At 38.2% G+C, this 24,769-nt stretch overlaps 1 protein-coding gene across 2 annotated transcripts in view; it reads left to right on the top strand.

Moving 5' to 3' along the window:
• Positions 1 to 5,031: 5,031 nt before the first annotated feature.
• Positions 5,032 to 24,769, top strand: part of LOC102311505 (RALY RNA binding protein like) — a 116,383-nt gene continuing 96,645 nt past the window's right edge. The window contains exons 1-2 of one of the 2 annotated variants that reach the window (XM_042224923.1): positions 5,032 to 5,966; positions 6,076 to 6,170. The gene's annotated coding sequence lies outside the window, so the exon portion shown is untranslated. The remainder of the gene's footprint in view (positions 5,967 to 6,075; positions 6,171 to 24,769) is intronic. The other variant, XM_005932087.3, reaches the window with a different exon arrangement.

The following is a 24,769-nucleotide window of genomic DNA, read 5'->3' as shown; positions in this document are numbered from 1 at the left end:
GGTAACGCAAGCCACTTTGTATCACAAGGTAAAGAGCCTACGACATTAGAGAGAAAGCCCCACCAATCAGATTTTCCCTCATGAGAAGGACCTGGCGACAGTGGGAAGAAAGAACTCCCTTTTAATAGGAAGAGGCCAACCTCTGGTAGAACAAAGCTCAGTGAGGGGCAGCCATCTGCTGTGATTAGTTGGCGGTAAGCGGATAGAGAATAGGGGGATATTTTATTCTTTATTATTTCTTTATTACTTTTTAGCACAACAGCTGCCAATTACCTTGTGTTATACTGAAGAGAAGGGAAGCATCACTATAACCAGCATCTCCAAAACTGGTCAACTCACACAAAATACAATTTAAAAATAACCTGGATGGATGAATATCACTACAGACCAGACGGAAATGTGTAAATTAGATTCAGGGGGTGTACTGTCTCTTTAATACCTTGTGTCATAATAGATGGTTACTCTGGTTAGAGTGCAGTGTAGTATAAGTTGTTTTTTTTTTTTTTTAAATGGTGACTGAGGAGAAGTCTATGTGTTACTCTCCATTTAACAATTTACTGACTTTTTGTCCCTTTTAAGTTTTAAACATAGATTCAACAAATCTGCATGTTTTCTTTTATTATTCTATTTTTTGATGGGCAAATAACTGCTATTTTCTCTTACACCTTCTTAATAAAATCTATCTTGTAATGTAAAGTATGCACAGTTGGAAATGTTGGTCAAGCTTGTATTAGAAAGTCTTCTAATACACTTCTCATGTGATTGTAGGAGTGCGATCTCTAGCTTACAGGCTTGCCTTGTTCCCTGCTAATCTAAATATGTGAAAGTTTTTTAAGTCCTCTGCAAAAATCCCAACCCTGGTGGGGTTTTTATAGTTGGGAAACTATAAAAACTACCATAGGTCACTGAATTTGTAGCAGAAAAAGTGGTAATTTGGGTAAGATTTCATACAAAACGCCAGTTAACCTTCTGCTGTAGATCGTAAAATCTAAATGGTAAGACTTAGATGGTGCTGAAGGGTGATGGGTCTCAGTGTAGCTGTAGAAGTGTCAAAAATAAGGATGCTCTGCAGAGCGACTACTATAACATGTCAGTAAGCCTGCCTTCTGTCTCAACAAGGTGATGTGGATCCGTCATCTTGGAGAGAATGAAGCCATTGAGGTTGATACAATTAATGCATTGGTTGACATTTCACTGAGTGACCCAGCCCACACACATACATTTTCAGCCTTTAAAACATGCACAATGGTGGAAAAAAAGCATTTCCTGTAGTGATTTTACTAAACCCATATTCTAAGGCTGTTATTGGCAGACACAGGCAATGTGAAAAGGCTTTCAAGAATATTATTCATTTTGACTTATTTGATATAATCCTTCCACCTCAAGCTGTAGATTTGTAAATGTAACCCATTTATGGTAATGAGCATTAAATCCCCTTACAGTTATGTGTGCATACTCCATTTATTTTTGATTAAAATATCCCACATAATTTCTGCCTACTTCTTGACAAAATGGTAATTAAAGAATACAATTCCTTTTATAAAGGAAATTAATTCAGTCTATAGGTTTTGTGTATTGCCACAGAAACACACAAACGAGCTACCGCCACGTATTGGAGTGGACCTCAGCTGCGTGGTCTATATTATAGAAAGTTCATTCTATTTAACACAAAAATAGGGCAGGGAACTGAAAAAGCTGTGTTTTGTTTTCGTCTTGAAATATACTGTACATCCAGTCACATAGGGCATTTTTGTAATTTATTACATAGAGGAGATGTGGATTTTGGGCAATAAATATTTCCTAACACAAGAGGTGGCTGTGAAACTGGATCCAACAAAAAAAAAAGAGAGAGAGAGAGAAAAAATCACAGCCTCCTTTTCAATGTTGCTGCATGTTGCACACATCCTATAAATAATGTACTAACAAATATTGATTAATGTACCTCAAGAAGAACCACAAGGCCCAAAAGCCCCGATGTTTTGAGCTCTGCCTCTGACTGAATGTTTATGGCCTGAGGCGATGTGTGGTCCTTGCACTGTACTTTACTAATGGGGATTTCATTCTGGGCAATGAATTATGATTCTGCTTAGCTTCATTTCTTATTTAATTTGCAAATCTACCAACTGCAAATGCATCAGCATGTAAATGAATCCAGGCTACCATGGAATCAAACTTGAAAATGCATGTTTTTGTTGAGTCTCTGGCCAAAATAGACCCCTCTCATGTCAAAAGGTTGGTATGACTGATAGTTCTTGTTCCAGATATTCATGAAGGTCGTGCCTCGCAAGTGTCTTTGAGATGCGACAACATGGTGGATAATATCATGATCCAGAAACCTGCGAGTGCATTATAGTAAACATGACAGTATCTCCACTGTTTATGGTCACATATGCGTAAATCATGTGGAGTGAGGCATAAGCCGTATATTTTCCACAGCAGGCATTAAAAGTTGTGCACCATTAAAGTGGGAAAAAAGGGGTGATTTTGAGCCAAATGACTGGTAATAACCTCATGTCAATAGCAATGTCATGCATTAGTCATAGTTTATTATAGAGTGTGGTATTGGATTAGAAGGAATTAGACTGGCTGTGGTTTAATTGGTCCATTTTCTTGTCACCCGTGCTCTGCCCACATGTTGGAAGCTATCTGGATCTATTTACTGCCTAATTCTTAAATCCGACCTGTGCATCTTAGTGAATCACCTAGTTTACAGTGAATTAGGTCATGAGCACCCCCAGGCATTGATAATTATGGTGTGACATGCCCTGCACAGCAACACGCTGACCGTCACTTTTACTTTATAGGCCCAGCAACCAATATGCTATGACACTGTTGACATATCACACCAAATGAAGAAAAAAAAAGAAAAAAGGGGAAAAACACAGTGTTTTACAGTATTCTTCCAAAACGACTCAAGAGGCTCTGATGGCCAAATGGAAGAAGAGGTGAAAACACTCTGCAATAAAGGTGCTAGAATTTGCTCTAAGGAAAGTTTGATCACCGTTCTTAGACACCCAATATATCCTTTAGACACTGTAAAGGATTTTACACTGTGCCTCCCAAAGGCTTGGATGTTATCTGAAAAGTGAATTACATTAGACAGTGCTTAAGGTGGAAACAGTGCACCAACCACAGTTGTGATGAATGAATGGTGACAGTTGTCTCCAGCCCTGTGTGTTGCATGAACTTGTACTGAATTTCGTCTGACAACTGCAGTCAGACACTAATGCATCAATAACACATTATTACTTTCCTGTCTGGCACAATCAGCAATAACCTACATTTCTCAGGTGTATTTATTCAACAAATGAGAGAAAGAGAGAGAGAGAGTGGGTGTCTGCAGGATGTCATGTAGGTACGATAAATCCAAATAGCATGAAAACCAATCTTAAGAGTCACCTGTTTGTCTACTTGGCTTCTTGATCTTAAAAAGCACGAGTAAACGGCTAAAAACATAGAATTAATCCATGCAGTGTCTCTCTCAATATCATACTTAAACAGGAAGTACTACAGACATCAACTACACGATGAAGGCAACCCAGTTTCGGCTCCATGTACAGTCTTTATACAGCTGTTTGCCACAAATATGCTATACTCAGTCAGTTTCAGGACCATGGACAGGGCTTAGAGACATTAAAAGAGTATAATTTCAAAACGCATTCATCTTAATGTACCACTTTAGGACCATAGACAGAGATGAATTATATTAAGGACACTGCTGAATCTAATATCACTCATTCATTCACTCTGTCTATATATACCCTGTAGTCACTCAGAAGCCATCATTTGTGGCCGAATGTGCAATGCTTCACTATCCAGTTGACTATCCAAGAAAATATATAAATTTTTAAAAATGATGCGAGATAATGGATTTGATTAGGATTTGTTCAAATTCTGTGTTTAATTTAAAAGTAAAAACCAACAATGAATTTCAGTTTCCGTTTCGGTGCAGCAGACATTTTTTATTTTTCCTCAATATGTACTTGCTTTCAGCAACAGCAACATGGCTGCATATTATTGAGACCATAGCCACAAATCATGTACTCTGTTTAGAAGACTTTCCATCATACACTGTGTCTATCTAAGAATTTCTTACTCTATATAGGGAGTGTGGTAAAACTGCTGTGCTGAGCTAAAAAAGCAGTATACAATCCATACTCTGTAACAAAGACCTGCTTTATTTTTTTAATATGGTTGGTGATGGTGTTGTGTGTTTGACAGTTGTCTTAGTCACAGTTCACGAGCATAGGCAGTCTAAACCAGGCTTTAGGCTACATAATGTATAAGATGACAAAATCATTGGAACGAGTACAGACACCATTGTTTTGCTTCAGTATTTCTTTTGTGCTTAAGTTTCAGCAACACACACAAACACACACACACACACACACACACACACACACGGCTTGGAAAAAGGCTCGTCTATCATTTCTTTGTCCAAGAAGCGTTCCCTTTCTTATTTTCAATCACACAACCAGGGGTGTGCAATACTGAATGCACAGTTAAGGCTCTGTGCCATACTATACTTTAGTTGCATGCATGATAAATTATACTTGCTATAATAAAGAAAAAAAAAAATCTTGTTCACACGTGTTTTACCCCAATTCTCCAAAACGTAGAAACATCTATTTATCTATAGTAGTGCACAGCTGAAGATAATAAATGCTTTAAATTGGCTTAATATCTACAACACTCAAAGTTCCAGCACCGTGGACGGGTCTTGGTGATATTACAGTTCAAGTATAATGCATTATTTTTGTTTGCCGGTCCCGGGTGTATTACATCGTGCTGAGCACCAGGGACACATCTGCTCTCGCCAATTTCAGCACCATGGTCAGCGCTGGTTTCCCGTTAACGGTGTGTTGTTCGGTGTGCTGCACTTTCACAGTTTAAGCACTGAGAACAGGGCTGCATGCTATTGCGATGCAGCTTTACGTTGACCCCCACCCCCCTCGCTGTAATAACACACACCCCTGTTCATTCTCCCCCAGTAAGAAAAACCGTGCTCTTTATCCCAGCCAGTGCTTGCAGTGAATGAAATGAAAGCATGCCTGGATCGTGACGTGGCGCTGACACCGCGTGAGCTCTGCATCTTTAAAACAGAAGGACAAAAAGCAGAAAAAAAGAAACCGAAAGAAAAACAGACAAGCTGCTCAGTCATAACTGTGGGATGATAAGGACTACCTCTTTTTACTTTTGGAGAGAGTCGAGCCGTTAGGAGAGCATTCAGCATCAGCTGTTCAACACTGGTCTCTCATTGCTGGAAGTCGGGGCTGAATCAGTCACATGACAGAACTGGAGGCAGAGATCTAGAGAAAAGGCACAGCATTTCGGCTAGCACCGCCATACTGTATTTTGAGCCATATCACATTTTTATTGCAACATTTTACTCCCGCTCGGTGAGTACATTTCCAATGGCTTTTTTGTAAGCATTTTTTGTCTTTTTAATTGCCCCCCCTTTTTTTGTTATTTTTCCTCCTTTTGCTGATGGTTGAATTGAGCATTGACATGGTGGTTTTGAGCGTTTTTCCACATCCAGGCTTCAAGTTTTTAGCATGCAGTTATTCTGATCGAGAGTGCCAAGAGGGTAAACGGGTGCGTTATCGGGATTGAGAAAGCCTTTACTTGCTTGCAGTTTTGTTTCGAGGGTCGAAACCAAGCAGGTTTTGTCAGTATTGAGATTTTTCGAACATTTATTGGTGGTTTTGAAACATTTTTAATTTTTTTCTCTTTTTTTTTCTTTTTTGTTTCTGTCGACTTTTGCTGTTGCTATGCTTTGGTTTGCATTTTGCAGTGTTGTTTGTTGCCTTCGAGTTTTGTGATTTTGATGTCTCGGTGAAATCACCACCGATCCGATCCTTGCTTTTACTTTGCTCCTCTTTTCTTTATGGAAAAAAAGAGGAGGAATCATTTTTAAAGCCCGATGACATTTTAACGTGCTACTTTTCTTGCAGCTGAGCTCACAGGTTTGTGGTTTTTGTTTTTGGTTTTTTGTGTTCCTCTCTTTTTCCGATTTCATTATACTTTTGCTGGTGGCAGTGTCAAGTATTTTTTGGATGTTATTTTTTTGACTAGATGATGCTGGGTGGACGAGGGGAGTTTTGATTCTTGGGGGAGTTCAATGCGTTCTTGTTTTCAACGAGGATGAACAGACATTTTCCCTCTTGCAGGTATATAACGTGAGCGGATGAGTGACACGCTTCTGTATTTACAATAAAGAATGAGGTGACAGAAATATGCACCTGTGGCTGACGTGTTATTTTGTAAGGGCTGTTCAAATTGTTGATTAGAAAAGGCATTCTTCATCAATGTTACCTGAAGGTTACCTGCTGTGATCGATCTGTACCTAATGCTTCATAAAATAAAATACAAAAAAAAATCTAATGTCGTGGTCAATAATTCAAGAACACGAATTGGAAATCACACGCAGTTCGTTCGAACAGTGTTTTCTTTGTCGTGAGTTCAACAATCTTCACGCCGTTCAAGCTGAAGACTAAATGTAAGTAGATACAGCCAAGGACGGATAGACTGCAAGAAATGCAAGTATCGAAAGTCTATCCATATATCGATTTGGAGGAGCGGAAATAACAAAATTCCTTTACTGCAGCAGACGCTTCTTTAAACTGCAGCTGGCTACCAACTTGAGGGAAATAATTAGGTTACATTTTCCATTGCAGTATGTCATGGGCAAATATCTTCCCACACTTAAGTGCCCCTCTTAGTCCTTCACAAACTCAAATCCGCTTTTTGTGGGCCTGGATGCATAAATACTTTTTTTTCTAATCTGATTTTGCAGGAAATGAACTAAAAGAGGACTTAGAGTGAAATAATCCTTTCAAGAGGCAGTTTAACCTCAGATTATTAGTGCTGCAGGAAATGCAAAAATAAAAGCGAAAACAGATATCATGGAGTCTTAGAAAAGAGCAAGGCTTGCAATCAGTTACTCGAATTATTTGCTCTGTGTGTGTGTGTGTGTGTGTGTGTGTGTGTGTGTGTGTGTGTGTGTGTGTGTGTGTGTGTGTGGGTTCATAGCCAAAAAGTCATGGTACTCAGCAGAAATCCACCATCTCTACTTGACTTACTCTTCACTTTTTCCCGGGCTGATCTAAATCATTTCTGCCTTTGGAGTTTCCATTTTTAAAGAAAGGAGTCAAGCTTGTGCATCAGATCTCATCAGTTTGCTCCATTTAACTCATATGTGTTCAGTTTAACAGAACAGAGGTTTCGTCGGCATAATACTGCAGGCCAATAAAACACAGGGGAGTGGACCATTAAGTCTGAGTGTAGACTGTTAAGTCCCGGTGTCATTAAACAGGCTTGCATAGTTGATCAGAATCCAAATAATTTAATGTGGTGAAATGAAACATTAATAACTACTGGATGAAAAACGCAGTTGGTAAACTAGGATTGTTAATAAGGCAAACTGACTAGAGCAATTAAGATGAAACATGTTGCAGAGAATTGAAAGGCTGTTATTAAGTATTGATTTCTCTGTCTTCAGTTAGATCTATGCAGACCATAAAGGAGATGTAGATAAAGAGCATGAGGAGATTTTAATGGGGTCCAATTTGCGAGCCAATTTAGAAACGGCTTTAAGAGTCTAGGAAGAGAGTAAGTGTTTGCTTGTAGACACATAGTAAATATATTATAGGCTATGGTGTTGGAGTAGGTGTGGATTTGCCACCGAGTCTGTCAGTGACTGAAAAAGAAGAATTACAATTGAATCCAACAATTAGATTCAGATACAAGTAATCAGTGTACCATCAGTTCTTGCACTGCAGCCACAATTTAATTACATTTTCCTTCAAAAATTTCTAAAAGTCACTGAACTCATTTAAGCCATGAGCACATTAAACTCTTACACCGAGTAATTCGGTGAAAGAATGACTTTAATTTTCAAGGCCTGTATTTTAGCCTGAAGCCAGGGCATTTCACATGTGTCTAGATAATATTTTCAGTAACTTCTTCAAGGTGTCACACTGTCCTCCAGTTTATCTATGCAGAATTACACACAAGTCCATTTTTAGCTGCATAAAATAGCTGTCTTTTGTAAACGTTCCAAAGAAATTGTCTTCATTATCTTCGGTGCACAAAGGTTTTAATCAGCCCACTCCCTCAAAATCAATCCATCTGTTGGCTTTCAAACCTCAAACCACAACATCACAAGACATCAACATGTCTTCACGCCCTGAGTTGAGAGTTGTTTCTGCCACACCGCCACAGTGTGAGCTCCACAGACATCTCTCCTGCTAAGCATTATGATAGTTTCTATTACGTCCTGCAGTGTTGTGTCTGCGCTCCAGGCAGGTTTTCTGTTATCTGGGCCAAGCCAGAACCGCACAGGAGTCTCACAGAGAAGTATGATAGCTCATGTGTGGTTATATCTCTGCTACCATGAATAAAACATCACGCAAGAGTCAGCTATGTGCACTAAGCATGTGCTTAACTAGAAGATGCATGAAAGTGAATGCAGGTTTGGTGGTGGTGGTGGTGGTGTGTGTGTGTGTGTATTTGCAGATATATGTTGCTTTAGTATCATCTTTCAAAAGAAGAAACAATAAGCAACATTAAAGGAGGACAAAACCTGAGCAGACTGAGACGTTTTATGTTTTGCCCTTTAAAGTGTTGAAAAGGGACCATGAAACAAGTTTTATCATTTTCAAGAAGCAGCAGTAGCTCTTTACTTAAATTATGTTTTTTTAACCATAAAGGCACTCATATAGTTTGACTTGCCACTGTCTGAAAATATGGCAGCTACAAAGCTGGTCTGAATTTTGCTCTCATCTTAACAATTTTTTTTGCCAGTCAGTGAAGCTCTCAATTAATCTCTGCATTGTTTTAATTGGATTTCCACATGTCATTACTCACATAGGAAAGAGTTTGGTTGCTGTTTTCCATCTTTATAAATCAATCTAGAAAATGAGCCTGACAGAAATAGTTATTGTCTTTCTGATAATTATTGTACTATAACAATAAATAATGATTTGCTCCATTCAAGTAGATACAAAAAATCCCGTTTCTCCTTCTTGACTAATAAGCATACGGCAAAGAGCACCACTCCTTACCGCATTGGTGTAATGTTATTTTGACAGAGTGATTAAGTGTGAGCAATACCTTAATTCTTCTTAGGCTTTACCACAAAGAAGAAAGGCCAGTTTTTATGTTACCTGAAAGAAAAAATGTCTGCAAGGCAAACTTGTGCAAGTCACAAGTTAGATTTTTTTTAGTAATCGCATGGTTGTAAAGGCAACTCGCAGAAGTGCATCCATATTATTATCAACTCAAAGCGTCTTTCATCTGCATTTTGGCAGCTAGTCAACCATATCAACATAACATGAAGTACCAAAGTAAAAAGAGTGTTTTACGATGTGTTTTATTTCTCTCAACGAGGCATTCGCTTCCTTCTCCCCTCCTTTTAACAGATAAACAGCTTACCTTTGCCATGACTCATTCTACTGAGACTACTGTTAAGTACTTTACTGTCCTTTTCTGAGCTGTTAATTTGATAAGTGAGGGGATCTTGCACTTCATAGTCTGGGCAATTAAACCCATATCTGAAGAATAGGGTCAGGCTGAATGACTTTCCAGTGTCTATTATGGGAACCATCTGAGTTACTGTGAATCACTGAAATCAGACTTCTGCACCGACATGCTGAGACCTGATTGTAACTTTAAAATTTCGTATGAAAGCAAAGTTTTGTTTTAGTTACATGTAACTGACATTCGGTCTTGAGAGCGTGCACTCTTTTAACTTGATGCTTATGAAGACAATGGGATCAGTCGCAAAACAGTGATATTTTTTTCCTTTGATTAAATACACGAAACTAGACCTAGACTGAGACTTGGGATGTGTTCTGGATTTGTAAAGCGAATTGAATTTTTCTATTTTTAGGGAGGAAATAAGTTTAGAGCTGTGGGATTAGGACAAACCTCACAAAAGGACATGGAGCTAAGATGGTGTAAAGGTCAGTGTTTGGAAGATCCAATCATGAGGAAAGTACAGTTTATACTGCTTTCCCAGCGCTGTCCAGTTGTTGATCCAGCCTACATGATAGCTTCCAGGTCACATGAGGTCAAGCTTAAAAATTCAGTACAATTTTCTAATTAGTATGTGTTAAATTCCATTCGGCAGGAGTATCACGTAGGAGCAAAACATTCAAAATTAGGCTTTAAATTAGATATGGATGAAGCATTGCTGCTTCTAATATACATAAGTATTATGTCTTTAGACGAAAATGTCACAGAGTTTCCTGCAGCAGCATCTTCTCCCCCACCCCCTCCTAATTAAACTGTAATTTCAGAAAATTGTTGGTCTCATTGTAGATACATAAGCCTGTTTCATCACACTTAACTTTTTGGCATTTTAATACATGTTTTTCACATCAGTGTGCCAAACATCATCATTAAAATTTAACCCTCAGGCAGAAGGATGACCGAGCCAAAGATGATTAGTCTGTGCTTCTTTTCTGGAAATAACGGAAGGTCTCAGTTTGGATACATATAGAATTATGGAAATGTGGCTGGAATATTTTGGCAGGACACGAAAAAAAAGAACAATACACATGACCTCAATCTGCACATACACAAATTTAGACATACATTTGTAAAGAAAGATCAGGAGAAGGAATCTGATACATAAAGTTTTACCTATTTTTTGGTCCTTTTAAGAGCAGGCAGTTTAAGAGGAGCAAGATTTTAGCTTCTATTTCTTGCTTGTGTGCATTTATTATACTTTCATTATGCAGAAATTCTTCTCTTCAGCCCTCCTGATAACCTTCTTCCCCTGATCGGGCTAGCCAATCCACATTAAGTTGAGTAGTATCAAACTAGAACAATGGCACAGGAAAAGACAAGCTGATCAAATATTTAGAAAATTTTCTTTACCTCTCTGAAACATTAAAAAAAACGCAGAAAACACTGCAGATTAAATAAACATAAGACTCTCCCAAAATGCCACTATAAAATATTAAAAGCAGCATTAAAAAGATAAACACAGAAATACCAGAGACTAAGGGCTCCCAGGTCAATTTATAGAGGTTAAAATCAAAATGCATAGTGAAATTCAAAGACTTGAGTTGCCATAGGCAACATCTAAGGCTCAACTAATTGATTTATCATTAGGATGCAAAAGCAAGTGCTTACTTGCAATCTAAAGATGACCTGGGCATGAAAATATTAAGCGTAGGAACATTATGCATGGGAAACATCTAATTGGGAAGAACTTTTTTTTCCCTACTGTATAAGCAGTGGAGCATTGCCCACGGCGATGAATTCAAAGAACTGCATAGTTTACTGGTAAGAGTGAATCTTGGAAAAGCTGTTTCAGTTAAGAGACGAGGTTATAAAGTTGACAACTTGATCCATGAGTTCTGGCATTTCTAAGTGACTGTGTGCTCTTTGATTCTGAGTGCGTGACAGAAAAATAAACAAATGAAAAGCAACAAAAAAAAAGAGGCAGAGGAGTGGTATGAACCCTTCCAAAGCAGGTGGCAGAGCCCTCCAGATGCTGCAGAGAAGCAACGATGCAGATAATGTCTTGCCTAGATTACCTCAGGGACTCCGATTACAGTGGAGAGTCCTCATCTGGGTCAGCTCCGAGCTGGTTCTGCAGGGATCAGCTGTTCTCGCTGTTGTCCTGCTGGCCTCAGCTGTCTCTCACCTGCTTGTGACCAGTCACGGATGTATTGGCAGTCTAAACACAACAGAGTCGACATACATGATACGTTGCACTGTGCCGTACCTACACTGTCACGACAGGCTTATTTGCACTGAATATTATTTTGATAAGGTCTGCATGAAACTTGATCTAATTGAATTAATCAATTCACTGTTGTCATCTCTGGGAACGTTCAATTGTAAGGGAAAGATTTTACCATAACAGTGTAATAGTAGTAGAATAATAATAATACTAGAATAGCTGGAAATAGGAGGGTGAAAAATCTCCCTCTTACAAAGAAGAAATCTCCAGGAGTGGGGATCTCAGGGACCAATTGGGGTAAGCAGAAAGTGAAGAGAGAAAAGAAGAGCATAGAGAGACAACAAAAAATGTAACGTATGCATGGATAAATTGGTGAACAGGCCTTCAGAGCACAATCCCTAGGGGCAAGCGGTCAGAGCTCTCCTGGGGCTAAAGTGTTGGTTTGAAGGAATTTTTCTTGGGATGTCAATCAAATAACTTTAAAGAGACTGAAAATGGACAAAAAATAATCGCAAATAACTGCAAAGAGGCATAAATCAACCATAAATAATCCAAAAAGACAGAAAGAAAATGCAAACCAACCTCAAAGAGACACAAAACAACCAAAGAGGAATAGAATTATAACAAAAAGACACAAACTGACCACGGAGACGCAAAACCACTACAAAGACAGACAAATTAACAGGAAAAAAACAACCACAAATAACTCAAAGCATTCTGCATTTCTTTCATTTTGGATGTCTTCATCTTATGTTTTGAGGCACTGGGGGCCTTTTCGCATGCCTCAGGGCACATTGACAAGGGAGGGAGGGAGTTCCAAACAGGAGTCAGAGGTTTCAAATCTTTGAAGTTTAGATCCAAATATAGAATAGACAGCGAAAAACTGTGATCACTTTATACAACAGGCACTAAAGTGTAGAGAAAAATAAAATGATCATAAAGTGATTATACTTTTTTTGTTGCTCTGACGACAAATCTTCATCTTTGCTTTTGCAGCTTGTTTTTTAAATTTGGTCAGATACATTCAAAACTCTTGCACAGGGCGTAGCACAGCTCATTCACTCAAACCATTTAATTTTTTTAATGTTTATCAAATTATTGGCTTATATATTCTAATATACTCATTTGTGTTTTTTGCAGACAATAATGAACAATGCATGTGTTTGAAAAAAAAAAAAGGAATCTGTAGTTTTACATAAGTTGCTAATAGACTCTACAACCATCATATGTAGTTCAAGATTTTCAATTTAGAAATATAAATTTAAGGCTAGATAATTTTTAAGTGAGGCAATAATGCAGATCTACACAAGAGATGAAAGTCAGTTTTGAAAAATGGGTTGCAAATGCTCATGTACGGTTTACCCTCCAAATGTATGTATGCACAAATGTGTGTATGCCCTCTATAAGAGAAAGAATGTACACGGGAATTCCAGATAGATATTTTCAAGGAGATATAAACTGAAAAAGAGAAAAGAAAGAGAGATATTCCAACATAGAGGCATCTTGACTCACATAGTCGTGGGGATCATGACCTCAATTTTCAGTGTGTGCCACTAGGAAAGCACAGGTGCACTCAAGAAGAGATGGCTAGCTAGCTAGCTAGCTATTGAGTTTGTGTACCCCTGAGGGCAAAAACATGTCCACCGAGCAAACCTTTTATGTTTCTCTCAACAAACGGTTCAGTCAGAGGTATCAGGGGGACTGCTGGTGATGGTGAAAATGTATGATTGCTCCACATTCAAAGTCTGATTCAGGCTGACAGATAATTCTTAACTGACAACAACACATGGACTGACTTGGGGCTTTTTACACGTAAGCACTCACATTGTTATTTAAATGATGTTAAGTTATGCAGAACTTTTACTAACTAGGAGAAACAAAAGGGAAAAAATGCAGAAATCAGCTTGGTTTCATTGCAAAGAATAGCTGTCATCGTGAGCCCCGCCCATGAGTGATAATCCCACGAGCACATGTCCCTGCAAATATGCATCCTGAACACAACTGCATCCTCTTCGGATTGAGGTTAACTAAAAAAAAAAAAAACTAAAAAAAAAAAAACACACACACAAACACATCTGTCTTCCTAAAATGTTGCCCTATTCACTGATGGGTTTATGATTAAAAATAGAACTGCTGTCATTTAATTCCCCACTTAGCCACAAAAACAAAAAAAGCAATCATCTCCTGAAACATTAATGGCCCGTTGACATCTTGCAGCGAGCCACAGTCTATCAGGTGGCGTGTGTAAATAAGGCTTCATTCTTCATATTGATTTTCCCCCCAGGTTTTGACATCAGAGGAAATCAAGAAGCACATTGCTGTATGTTCTCTGCAATAACAGCAGTTATTATAGCCATTACTTCCTTTTCCATCCATTTTCTCTAATATACACCCTGCGCCTACATCCATCAGTGTGCAAAGATGTGGTTTGGATATTTGTCTTGATGGAAAGGTAAATGAAATCTTCAGTCGAATAGCCTGCTCTGGCATTATTAGTGGATATAAATGTGCTTACTTACAAATTCCGCTGTTTCGTAAGAGTAACACGATTCTCTGGATTATATTTACGTCCCATTTGCTGCCCAGTTAGTGTTTTACTGCACAGGAAACGATAGCATATAGCAATGTGGAAAAACCAAAAGAGAACACTTAAAGCCCCATCAAGAGACTTTAAAGTGCATTTGCATGTCCTGTAAGCCAGTGCTTCTCAACCTTTAAAGCAAAGTCTACTTGTGACACATCATCCATCCCTAATCAGCAAGATGCTTTAAAAATAATGCCTTGATTATACTCGGTTGTGAATACAGACATGGACAGCTGAAGACAGGATAACAGAATAGTCATTCTTGTTATAGTTTTTTGAAGTCTCCTACCTGGGCCGCATGTGTAGTTGGTGCATTGTGATATAAATTCTTTGCAGACTGGTCCAAACAGTCAAAAAAGACAGGCAGGTATGTGGACTACTATTAAATTTACATTGCTGTGACCTGAGCGGACTCTAGTGGACACGGTTTAAGTCATTCAAAAATTGCTTTAATCAAAGTTGATGTTGTCTGAATAACAGATAATAAAGAAATCAGGGATTTTAAGATCTATTTATTTTTAATTTTTTGTTGGGCAAGTGTATTTTCTTGGTTTGGTGCCCTGGATGCAGGGCTACCAGCACTAAATTCAGAATAACTGTCATAAACTACAGATATGTTTCCTTTTTTTGTTCATAAGCATGGCCAGAAAACCCCACTCGTGAGGGCCTGTATAACATTTAAATTCTCTATAACACCGGGTCTGTCAGGGCTTGTCTGACAGACCCCATCGCCCCTGGCATTTTGCCCTGTACCAGCCCACCGCAATCGATAACATGCCACCCATGTTTGTGCTGCCCTGAATATGTATGCCGTCCAGGCCACCCTTTAAAAGCACTAAAGGTGTGTATTGAATAAGCGAAGACTAAGATTTAGATAAAGGAAACGTTTTTTGAAAGTGACTCTGCTAATACCTGTACAGTACTGAGAGAATTTTAAAAGAAGTAATGATCTGTCTGTAATAAACAGTTGATCAGATAATTGTTCTTTTCAGGTTGAAGTACAGTATGTTTCACTAACTCATAGCATTTCCTGCATGGGTAAGTTCTTAAAAAGCAGGAAAAAAAAATAAAGTGAATAAACTGTCAACATAAAAGTAAAAAAAAAAATGCGGGGGACTTGTTTGATAAATCCATAAAAAAGTGGTGCGATCATGTCAGAGAGGCGCAAAACAGTCACACTGACATGACAATGTATGTAAAGACAATGCACAAATAGTTGTTTAGGGAATAAATAAAGACAAGAATGTCTCAATTTTACTCCCCTATAATGTCCATCACTGCCACACAAAATCTTGCGTCCTAAGAGTTTTTTTTCCATATCCCAAAACATCACTGGGAACAGCAAGCTGCCAGCTGGCCCACTGCTAATGCTGATAAATGGTGGTTAACAAAATTGTGGCATCCTTTTTACACTAGCAAGTGCTTACTAATTGTCTTAGCCACTTTGCACAGTGTGTTAGCTAGCATACTCTGACATCCACACAAACACATTATGACCAGAAAACTACTTATTTGCAAAAGTGGCAAGCTAGCCAAATTGAAGTTGTGGAGAGAGTGCATATTTGGTTGTACTGTTATGTAATTAACACAACTTTGCAAAAACCAGCCACTTCGTTCACCAATAGAGTTTAAGCTTAAATTTTCTGACACTCCAGACAAGTATCACCCTGCTAATCATCCTAATCTCATCTCTCCTGACATACAGTGTTGTTGATCCAGGCAGACAGCCCATTACCTTCTGCTTTACTTAACCCCCTCTAAGTTCTCCGTTTCTCTGTCCTTCTAACTGTGTACAGCACCACTGCCAGCACCTCCCTAGTCTTATCCATTTTGGCACTCTGACGTTTTTGTTGACAGCTGTGTTGGCCCGAAAAGTCACGTTAGGCCCACTGGGGGAGTTCCAGTATGCCAGATGGCCAGTCAAGCACAGGTAAAAGGTGATAACAGAGAGTAAAAACAAGCCAGAATAATATTATGTCCTGTCCTTACTCCTCTGTCTTTCTTTTCTCTCTCCGCCTATCACAAATTGCAAATAGGTAAACTGTTTGACCGTATACTGGCTGTTCTAAGCTAGTAACAAACTGAATGTAGAATTATAGAAAAAAGAAAACAGCGTGTGCGTGACAAGTGGCTCGCTGCCACAACAGAAGCAGCGAGCAATGCAGATGCTTGCTGTTGAAAAATGGGTTAGGGTCTCAGGCCCTCAAACAGCAGGCTGCTTTTCTTAGTTTGTAATGCAGCCCTATCTTTTAGCATGGTTGTACTGTGGGAATACTGATCATTTAAATGGATAGCTTATCATCTTCTGAAATACTCTTGAAGTATGGGATGCAGACTTTGCTATTTTAGATTAAGATTATAAATTCAGCAGAATGCCGGCTCATTTCTCCATCAAATATAGGACCATGGTTCTCAGCTAGCTGCCAGTTAGCATTCTTTAGCATAGTTAGCATAAATACTAAAAATAGGTGATAAGAGTCACTCTAAAGCACTAACTAATTATATCGTTTGAGAACTAGGGGTTTACTGGGTGTTTTTAACTGGGCTAACTTGTGTTTATTCAGGGGTTAAAATGAGTGGGAGTTCCAGAACCTTTCAGTTGCTCAGTAATTAAACCTAATCCAAATTTTAATACATAATTTTATCAAGCAGCCTGGCTTTGCTTCCAGGTTAGGCCACAGAGAAATGAATATCACCCTTGGTCCTTTCCACATGTGCAGACGTCAGAAAAGTTGCCATGTTGTACTTCACTACCTACCGCTACAGTAAGCATAAACAAAGTTACCATTTCTGTGAATGGCAGATAATTTCAAACTCGACACACAAAACTGCATCTGTACAGTTTGGATTATTGTCTGTCTGCTAGCTAAGTGTCCAGTCACTGTATTTCCTAAGAGGGGGAAAATATGTGTGAACGATCTAAAATAGACAGAACATTAAAGGAAAATGAGAGATAATGACTACTCGGCAAGTGGCATTAGCTAGAGGGGGAAAACTTACATGTCATGTCCAAATAAATGTTACTTTATTATTAAAATATCAGATTCTGGATCTGCATGTAATAATTTGCTGAAGTTATTTGGTTATTTGTGAATTGTGTCTTTCACAACAAATTTAATTATATTTTTTGTTGGACTATTATACTAGTATGCAAATTCATGCTGAGCTAAGTAGCAGTATTATGGTGCAATCTACAGTGCTGCATTGTGTTGCACTCGTGAAATAGTTCATATAACATACAACAATCTGACTGAAGAGCAGTAAACCTCTAAAGCAGCAGCATCTGGTCAAAGCCTGTCCATAAAGAAAATGGGACATCAATTTATTTTGTGACTTATTTCTAAGAGAGTCATTTCCCTGCACTGCACCCAATCTCAGCGCACTCAAGTAGCCAAATTCCACTTTATCCCCTGGGTGTTGTGATTTTGTGCTAAGCTAAGCGAAGTGTATGTGACAGACAAACATCAGCGGCATCAATCCTTTTTCTATTTAATGCAAAAAGAAAAATAAGAAGCAAATGTTACCCCACAGAGATAACTCTTAATTTTAGAGTCCCCATGGAAGCGGGATTGCTTCTTGCAAAGTGGTGTTGAACATAGCCTGCTTGTAATTCAACTAAAATCTTTCAGATCATTTCAAGTCAAACCTTTCTCCCAAAAAAAATCCAGTGAACCGGCAAGTCAGATATTTACTTACTGGATGTTACATGACATGATTATTAGGAAGTCACAATATTAGCTGAAGACTAAAATGCCTTCTGCACTATCTTTCAATTTTACTCCAAAACTGACACAGCGGCTTTTCAAAATTTTTGTGACCAGATGGCTAGAAGAAAGAAACTAGAAGACTAGAAGAAACTAGAAACTAGAAGAAAGATTTTTTGTGTATTATTTTATTCCCCCCCCCCCCATCCTTTTAGACCCATGGGGAGCTAACTGCAAGGAAAATCAATTTCTGTCATTCTCCAGCGAGTCTGCAGATGACAGTGAATAAATTTGTCGGGGGTAGATGTAAAGTTGTTGCAAGCCACAGAAACTCGACAGCTCTGTAATGCAGGTAGTTGCAGCTCCTGCAAGACAAACTAGTTGAATGAAGTAGGACATCTGGATTTTGCATTATTTTTGCTATACTCTAAAGACACCTGTCAGTGACATCGTCAGGGAATACAAACATAATTAAGTAATCAAACAGACACATTACATATGTAAATTACATTAATTGCAGAAATGGGCTTAAAATATTCATTCAAATTAGCCCCATCATTTAGGCAGGGATCTCTTCCTGGTGAGTGTAATCATTGAACTAATTAGGTCAGTCAATGCAAGTTGAAACATTTCGAAAAGCAATTTCACTTTCCAATTAATTATAGGCTCAGAGATTGAAAGCAATATGGAAATCTGTGGAGCAATAGCAAGGATAGAAATAACCCTTCAGAAAATCATCATCATGAGACCAGACTTATAGAAACAGGCCGACAGACTGAGAAATTTCACTGTGCAGCTTGAGCTTGAACTGTTATTATTTTTCATGGTTTATGGGTCTGAATGTGTATTTGCCGAGATGACTTGTCTGTATGGATTTTGGAAGTATCTCAGCAAGACAATTCAGCGCTGTAGAGCTGAATAGCGTTAGATGAAAGTAGAACACTCATTCACCTTTCTAGTACAAAGCAAGCCACTTTGGAGAGTTCATAACCGGCTGCAGAGTGCGTGGCTTTTTCAGAAACACACAAAACAAATATCCACCCTGGTCTGAACAGTTCCATCCGGCAGTCTTATTTGTTTTGTTATGGCACTTTTATTTAATTCAGAAGCAACAATATAATTGCACTCTATTCTAATTCTTTTTATAGTCCTGAGTGAAACAGCATTCATGGCAGCCATAAACACGAGGATTGCAGGGAATTGTTCTCCAATCTGCTCCTACAAACAGGGAGTGCATGACGCCGTGGACAAAAAAATTGGTCCACCTACACATTACACCTACAGCAGCTGGCCAGCCATGGAGACCCAAAGGGTGATCTCCCATTGCACAGCTTTTGGGTTGATGTTAATGCCAGAGGAGTTTCGGAGCTCAGCAGTTATTGAGTCAGGAGAGATTGGCGAGTGTTACGCACCATGTGCCTCAGCACTCGGCAACTCCACTGTGTAACTTTACTGGGTCTGACACTTTGCGGCTGACTTGCTGTGGTTACTAAACACTTCCATTTTGCAAGAGTATCACTTACAGTTTACGGTGGGATGTCTAGAAGGGAAGACATTTTTTCAGCTGACTTGTTGGGAATTCTTTCACAGTCACCATGTCCTTAATTTTATACAACTGTGCCAATGAAACTGAAAAAATCCCAAATTCAAAGATTAAGAAGCGTGGAATGTTTTTGTCCAAGCCTCAGAACAATGAAGACAACACAAAAGGTGCATAAGCTGTGATTTCTTTAGTGGATAATTTGAGCGTTTAAAAATCCTCCCAATTAAAAGAATAAAAAACATTTACAACCTGATTTTAATATAAATATATATATATATATTATATATATATATTTTATATATATATATTTTATATATATATATATTATATATATATAATATATATATATATATATATATATATTATATATAGTATATATATATATATATATATATATGTAATACTACTATAATATATATATATGTATACATATATATATTATATATATATATATATATATATATAATATATATATATATATATTATATATATTATATATATATATTATATATATAATATATATATATATATATATATATATATATATATATATATATATTATATTATATATATATATATATATATATTAGTAGTAGTTTCCCCCTTAATAATTCCACCCAGTGACGTCTTTTACAACTCCTCTACTTGGATACAGGATTCAGTCGGTGTTGCCATGTTTGAGCAGTGTAAATGATGCTCTACAAAGGGAGTACGTTTTACTTCTTTTACTCAGAGAGGGTATGTTCATTATTGCTTAACCTTCATTAAGATACTAAAAAAGTGTTGTATAAAGGAAATGTTGCAAGTGTTAGTATGCCATAATGGAGCTGTAGTAACCCAGTGTTTCTTCTAGAGCTTTAAAAGTTTTCAGGTATTATTTACATTCTGTACAAGACTGGGCAGAAACCACAAGGTTATACTATTTAAATCCCAAACTACATTTGCTACATTGTATGGAGTTTTATTTTGAAATCCCCTCATTAGTCATCATTAGTGAGTCTTTTGCCTTGTAAAGGTAGCAATAGTGTCAATAAGCACATTGCCACGTGATTTTCTAAGCTGTGGTACAAAAATGTTTTCCATTTGTAGCATCAGCAGATGAGGATGCTAAACTTTTGCTTAAGACATGTTTGCATATGGCATGCAGCCTGTCTCTTTAAGGGTTGTATAATGATATAATATGAATATTTGACTTTTTAAGATCCTTTTTTGAAACAAATCACCTGGAAACTTTAATAATTTACGCTCCTGGAGCTAAAGATCAAGATACTTCTAACTAGTTACATTCATTTTAGCCAGCAAACATGACAACAGTTGAAGAGATGAAAAGCTGGCTTGTTTGCGTTTGTGTGAAATTGAATAACCATTGTTTCAAGAAATAAAATATAAAATATTTTTGAGTGACAAATCTTTCACTATTACCTGGTCCGATGCTGAATTGAAAAGGCTGGCTTGCAAATCAATAGCGAGCAAATTTCTTTCTCTTTTTTTCTTCAAGATAAAAATATTGACATATGACTTTTTGCTATTTTGTAAAAATATAAGCTACATAACTTAGCTTTTTACGAGTACCGCCCAAACTGTGTGCAGCTTGTTCTTGTACACCTAAAACAAGACAGATGATGAGACTACAGCATGTGATAGGACATGCCCTCGGAGGTCCCCTGCACCTCTTTTGCCCTTCGTTTCCTCACCTTTCCCATCACATTATCCTCAATCTTACTTTGCTCCTCCCCACAATGCTGCCTCCCTTCCCATCCTCAGAGATCTCACCAGAAGCCTCCAGAAAGACAGATGCTTTGTCCATTCATTCAGTAATTACATTCCACTGCCAGGTCTTGCAGGCTGATTATTTAGCTGTCTGTCTCATCTACTGCCAAGCCACTTCTCCCATGTAAGCTCCGATTCAGGACCCCAGGACAGCATCCGCAGATAAGGCTCACCCTGACTGTGTTAAACAATGAGAAGAGTTCAAAATGATTAGCCTGCCAGATTTTAGGTTTATTTTAGGTCCCATTTATGAAGGGGGAATGAATGTAATGAACATGCAACAAAACAAAATGTAACAAATCTAGACAGTAACATACAGTATGGGAGATGCTTTTGGTGAATCTAACCAATGAATCAGCTTAAACTGCGATACGAATGTAAACAGCAAATTAGTTCTCAGAGAAATGAGAACGACTGCCTTTGGGCTCGCCTATGTTTTTTTCTTGCTCCCTTTTATATTAGAGCATCACCAGCTGTTATGGCAGATGGGCAAGGTAGCAACCAATTTAACTCCATCCATTTCTATGCAAGCACAGAAGAAACAATCTGTCTCTGTCACTGACTGTCTCACTCGCTCTCTCCTCTAAGCTGCTTTTTTTTCTGAAGGGATCTAGCTTTATCGCTCTCATTTCGACATACAGATTTTTACCAGCATCAACTAAAAAACTGTGATGGGATAATATAAACTGTACGTGCTCATGATTAAATGAGTATTTGCAATACTTTTACTTTAATTTTATATGTAAGCAAAAACAATAGATGAGCTTCCCATTGTCCTTGCCAATTCCTGAGAAAAACTAGGAAAGGTTTTCCAAGAAGTAGGCTGACAAGTTCATGATACAAATATTTTCTTTTTTCAATCCCAAAGGCACAAACCCTCACCAGCCACTTTATTAGGTACACCACCTTCCTAATGGTGTGTTAGAACCTTTTGCCCTCAAAACCTTGTTAATTCTTTGTGGCATTAAATCAATAAAAGGTGCTGAAAACATTCCTCAGAGATTTTGGTCAGTATTGACATGGGAGAATCACACAGTTGCTTGTCATGCCAATGTCTCCCTTCAACCACATCACAAAATGCTCTATTGGATTGAGATCTGGTCACTGTATAAGATATTCAAGAAACCCAAGCTTTGTCACACACACACTATCCTACAGGAAGCAGCCAAGCGATGAATATATTGTGGTCAAAAAGCGATGGACATACTCAAGTAGCCTTTGGCACTTAAATGGTGCTTAGTTAGTATAAAGGACCTAAAGTGAGTCAAGAAAGTATCTCTTACACCTTTACACCATGCTGATGATGCTTTCATGTTGGATAGCAGGGATCATTTGGCCCAACCATCACAGCAGAGATTGAGACTCAACAGACCAAAGAATGTTTTTTTCCAGTCTTCTACTCTCTAATTTTGTTGAGCTTGTGGGAAATGTAGCCTTAGTTTCCTGCTGTTAGCTTATAGGAGTGGTATCTGGATAAGAGCTGCCCTTCTGCATACTGTACCTTGATTGTAACAAGCAGTTATTTGAGCTACTGTTGTTTCCTGGAAGCTTGAAGCAATTTGTCCTTTAAAATCAGCAAGACATTTTCATCCAGAGAATGGACACTGGATATTTTGTCTTTTTTAGACCACTCTCTGCAAACCCTATAGATGGGTGTGCGGCTTAGATCCTTGAGATGAAGTGTATGCAGCTGATGTGTGTAGAAACACACGCCAGGATGTGCTCCTACACTTACACTGGTCATTTTAATCATGGTACAATTACCATTGGTATTTTTTAGATTCAGCAGCAATCATAAGCAGATTTCTCCATACAACAATCGTTATTAGTTGAAGTGCTCTAAAATATAAAAACATAATTAAAAATTAACATAATCCTTTTTATTCAATACCCTTAATATATTCAGAATATTTTCTTGATTCTAATTTAATTTTTACTGGAGTCTTATTGGAAAATGCAGGGCTTTTTAGGTGAAAGAGAATGTTTTTACAGTGTGATACAGCGTTCGTTAGTTTACTTAAGCAAAGGCTCCGAACTATTCGTCCACTTTATTAAGTACACCTTCGTCCACTTTATTAGGTACAGTCTATTAACAAGCAGTGACACAAAGAGCAAAGAGGAGCAGTGAGGTTGAAAGATGCTATTAAAGCCATAACAAGAGTTAATGGCAGGGCAAAAAAAAAAAAAAATTGAAGGTAATGGTGCTGCGAGTCTCAAATTGTCCAGATCAATGTTTAAAGAGCACATGGTGCAATTAGTGAGTCTTTTGTGCTTCTAAAATCTTTTTTGCATATTCTATCAAAGAACGCATGGGCATTAAACACCCAATTGCCCAAGCAATAACTATAAAACAGCTGCACTACATCAGAAGGCTTGGGCATTAAATTGCATTGTTCTTTGCTTCTGCACTAATACAAGGATAGAAAAGCTGGCCAGAGATGAAAATTAAGCCCAGTAGTAGCAACACTCGTCTAAGTGGGGCATCTATTTGCTCTCAAAACCACCTGAACTATCAGTGTCACACAATCCACGAGACACTGTAAACATTCATCTGATCCATGCTGAAATAATTGCATCACATAATAATTCGTTCCCCAAATCCTCTGTTTGACAGCATGCCAAAGGTGGTGATTAAATTCAAATCTGAATACCGAGGAGGCCGTTGAAGTCCTCTATTCTCTTGTCATGTTCATGAAACCAGTCACCATAAGAAGATGGATAATTTGTGGCCTTAAAGCGATGCTTACAGCGAGTAATAATGCTTTCACAGAGTGACATACAAATGATAATGGATCAGTGTAAAAAGGAGAAGTCCATTTTAAAATTCACTCCAGTGTGCAGCTGAATGTTGCAATGATCGGATCAGCTTACAAGTTCCCCCAGATTAGTCATTTCTCTAAATTCCCTGAGTGGAGGTCAAGAGTGCAAAATTTATATGACACCCAGAGCCATAAGCAAGGTTAAAATAAAGCAGAATTCTACAGCAAGAGCCCAAAGTCTGCCAAGAAACATCCCACACACCATTAAAACACCACCATCCTAGACTACTGAAACAAGGCATTTGGCTTCTAACCTGTGCGGGCTTTAGCTGTCCAGATTGGTGTACCAGGTGTACCAGAGCACCACCACATCTCACATTTCTCGTCTGACAGATGTGAAGCCCAGTATGATCTTAAAGCCCATCTTCCTCAAAGCTGGAGGTGTTGTTCATTCTGAGAGACACAGTTGTAATAACTGGTATCTGTGGTACTTCTTACCTTCCTGTCAGCTCCAACCAGTATGGCCAGTCACCGCTGACCCTCACACCGGATGTTTTTTTGTTTTTTGTATCATTCCGAGCAAAGCAACAGGTTTAGAAACGTTCTAGCCACACTTAGCTGTATCTGCATAGATTTATAAATTACACTGCTGGTGCATTTCATGATTGGTGATGCATGCTTCAACACCTTACTGACTACAGCTTCTTACTA

Source organism: Haplochromis burtoni, unplaced genomic scaffold, assembly GCF_018398535.1.
Source record: "Haplochromis burtoni strain Fernald_Lab_line unplaced genomic scaffold, NCSU_Asbu1 Contig_155, whole genome shotgun sequence".
Lineage (NCBI taxonomy): Eukaryota > Metazoa > Chordata > Actinopteri > Cichliformes > Cichlidae > Haplochromis > Haplochromis burtoni.
This window is presented reverse-complemented; position numbering and strand designations above follow the sequence as displayed.